Genomic DNA, 4,204 nt, shown 5'->3' on the forward strand with positions numbered 1-4,204 from the left:
TATTTTAGGGACTGGATCAAAACTCTGTATTTGTATTTAAGTAACCAGAGAATGCACATATCCTATTCATATTCACATAAAGCAACAAATACAACAAAACCCAAGTTTATTTGGGATATCATATTCATGCTGTTGTTCCCTACACCTTAATCAAGCGGAAACAGACATCAAAGATTCCTCACATGTTCTTCACATTTAAATGAAATTTCCCATGCCTTTCTTTTTTTCTAATATAAAGAGTGAATTTAGGAAATAAGGCCGGTAAGGCTCTACTTGCCTTTTTTAGGTTTCCGTTTCACATTTACGACCTTCTATTTTTGCTAAAAAAGATCAGTAAGTTAAAAAAATATGCATGTATCTCATTACAAAAGTTTCCTAGTTCTAGCCCCACTCAGCAAAACTCCAAAGAATGCAAGTTTAGAACATAAATATTTTAAGGCCCTATAAAATTGGCAGTATTTTTTTTCCCTTTTAATACCATGTCCATTTCATTCCAAGTTACTACCATGATTATATTTTCCAAAGCAGCGTTTCATACAATACACAATTATTTCATACGAGGCTGGGTAGGTCACCTCATTAAGTCTTCAGAGATCAGGCTTCTTGTGATCCCCACAAATATCCTTGCATTTATTCCTAATTAAAATGGCCCTCCTAAATTGCCTCAAGTTTATCAATACAAATACCAAGCTAAGCAAAATAACCACAGTTGTAAAGCAAGCGGGCAAGGTGACCTGGCCCCCAAACCTCAAGCAGAGCCAACTATGGTGTGTCCGCAGTGGTGCCCTGCCACCTGTTGGCTTTGCTTACACATAACAGGGGATTGATGTCCCTCACAGCGGTGCAGTAACCCTCTCTGACCCCTGTCTCAGTTCATCACCCCCGAGAGGAAAGAAGGGGCCGTTTGAGAATTCCAGACCTCTTGATTTCCCCCATCATTCATTTCCTTGGCCACATGTTTCTCCTGCTAATGCTAAAAATTTATGGCTGAGCACATAAAGGGCAGCACAAGCCCTTCCCTTCTTCTGGATTATTTCATAGTTTCCTGTCATAAGGAAATCCAAGAAGACGTGTCCTCAGCGGATTGTGTGTGACAGTGCCTGCTTCTATCTCAGGAATCTGAGGCATGATGGATAAACTGTCAGTTTTGAAGGATGATGTTTTCTCCATATTTCCATTATGAACCAGCCTGTCATCTCCTAATAAATTTCTTGCATTGGTATCAATTTATTTTTACAAGCAGAGGGTCTGATGTATTTGGGAAAGGCTCTGACAGCAGATCTGGCCTAGCTTGACAGAGCTGGCTCCACCTCATGTTGGAAAACCACTTCGGTTCCAAGGACAGAACTTGACCTGTGGCCCTTGAGAATAAAAAAAAAAAAAAAACCTCTGTGAAAGGAAGAGAGACACATGAGGCAAGTTCCTTTTTTTAAGCCAAAATAAATCAAGCCTGTAGGACTACCATGACATAATATTATTTCTAAGTCAACCTTACAAACTCAGATGAGAGATGCCATATGTGCTATTTACTAAAGCTAGTTAGACCATCACAATAGTGCTGTGAAGCTACGGATGAATTCAGATTATCACTTGGCTAAAGATCTCACTGCTTTTGCCCTCAGAAGGGATCTCAGTAGTGCTTTTCTGCTTGACAAGGGAGGAGTCGAGTTTATTCATGTAATAAATATTTGATTACAAATGATGTGCTTGTCCCTGTCATAGCTACTATGAAAGGGTAGGAGAAGCCAAAAAACATTGCAACAGCCCTACTTCTCAAGAAACTTAAATCTAGCTGAAGAGATAAGATGTGACACAAAATTAGAGTGAAGTAAAAATAAATCATCGTTAATATTTAACAAGCAATGCCAAGATCTTTGTCTCTTACCTTATTTAATCTTCACCTTTATTGGGAAGAGAGGCAGTATAGCATCATAATAGTTAAGACAGCGACCACTAGTGGCAAGCTGCCTGGATTTGTGTCCCAGCTCTGCCATGTACTAGTAACCCAAGAACCTACATGAGACCTTGGTCAAATTACTTAATTTCTCTGGGCCTCAGTTTTCCTCATCTGTAAAACAGGGGTAAGGATTATAACTGCCTCGTGGAGTTATTGTGAAGATTGAATGAATTAATACACAGAAAATGTTTAACATAGTCCCAGACACCAAGTAAGCACAGATAAACACTAGCTATTTTTAACTATCGTCATCATCATCATGACTATAGTTATCCCTACCATTTTACAGTAGAGGAAAGTATGGCTTAAGTAAGAGTTTAAGTAAGTTGCCCAAGGTCAATACAGCTAGATGGAGCCTGGCTCTAAATCTTGGTCAGTAAGGCATCCGAGCATAGGGAAGAAAGAAGCAGAGGGTATCCAAGTGGTAAATAAGTCATGGACAGAATCCTTGAAGCTTAATTAGCTTTTTTTCTTACTACTTGTTCCATTTCTAGACCTTAAAAGGTTCTTTTCTCCATAGCGCCACACATGCTTGCAGATGTTACTTAAAGGTGTATACAGAGTGAAGTGCTGGCAAATGGTCAAGAACCAGCTCTCTGGAAAACAATTATGCATGTGTGTGTGTACATAAGCTTACTGAAACGTTTATGTATATAAAGAATGAGTCATACACAATTTACAAATAAAATTTAAATGTATAATACTTTTTATTATAAATTCCATTCAGCCAATCGATTCTCGCAGAATACTTTTGATTATTTTGGCCAAACTCATGTATCCATAGCCAACCTCAGGTTGCAATTGGTGAACAAGTGTAGTTCTGACAACAGGAAAATCAGCTATTTTCCTTTCTTACTGAGTCTATCAGAACTTCACTCTTTTGTCAATGACATGAGCAACTTCTTTACTGTATCAGATATATATTTTTTTAATATTGGAAAGATATGTCCTTGTTTTTTTTTTGTATGATTCATACTGTAATGGCTACAGACATAATACATCTTTACATTTAACCTTCATCATTAATATTTTTTCATCAGTTTCTTAAGTTTAGGAAATCAATAAAATATATTGATTAAAATCAATCCCTAATTTGTAGCATTTGCCAATTTCTGCTGTAAATAGTCCCGTCATGGCTGATGTCAGGCTACCAAAGTGACATCACTGAGGAGTTTGGAGGAGATGTGAAATGACACATCGTTATATAACATCTCACTATGTAGCTACAATAGACACAATTTCAAGAGCATAAATAATAGTAAAAATCTGTAAAATAATTAGGAAGTGATGAGTTATAGTAACTTGACTTTTGATGTAGTTTACCCAATTGTAAGTGTCTATAATTTCATTTTAAATAATGGCTGTGTTTAATAACTGACACAGCTGGTACAGGTTGACTCCAGGCACCACTGGTTATGTCAAGCCCAATGGACCAAAGATATAAATCACACTGTTAACAAAAATCTTTCAATCTTTATTTATTAACTTCTACCTATGGCAAATTTTATATGCTTAAAAATCACAGCATATATACTATTTTAATATTCACTTAATATTGTGTGATAAAAACAGTTACATATTTTCCTCTTATAATTTTATTTGGTTGCCATAAGAAATTATGATTGTTTTCATAATGCCTAATATTTAGGTTGTTCTTATTTTTTCTTATTATATAAGTGTCTGCTAAAAAAATATTTTGAAAGCCACTTCTCTTGATTATTTGTAAGGTCTTTGAAAAATATTACATTTTATGATTTGATTATTTATGTAAAGGTCCACAAAATGCCCAAGCCATAGTTCTTCCTTTTTCTCCATTTTTGGTTCTTTTCCTTCCTCCCTTCCTCCCATAAGTATTTCTGAACTACAGCTCTGGGCCTAATGCCATTTTAAGCACTGACAGAACTGGACCCCCTTTAGATCAGATTAAAAACAATGGATAAATGAACAAACTAATCAGAAACAGTCTCAGAGATATAGAGGAAAAACTGAGGGATGCTAGATGGGAGGGGGTAGGGATGAGGGAGAAGGTGAAGGGAATTAGAAAGCACAATCGGTAACCACAAGATTGCCACGGGGATACAAAAGACAGTTTGGGGACTATAATCAATAATGTAAAGATTTTGTAGGGTATCAGATGGACACTTGTCTTATTAGGGAGACCACTTCATGGGCAGTGTAGATGCCTGACCACTGTGCTGTACACCTGAAGCTGAAGCTGAATAATAATGAATGTCAACTATAATTATT

Source organism: Hipposideros armiger, unplaced genomic scaffold, assembly GCF_001890085.2.
Source record: "Hipposideros armiger isolate ML-2016 unplaced genomic scaffold, ASM189008v1 scaffold_272, whole genome shotgun sequence".
Lineage (NCBI taxonomy): Eukaryota > Metazoa > Chordata > Mammalia > Chiroptera > Hipposideridae > Hipposideros > Hipposideros armiger.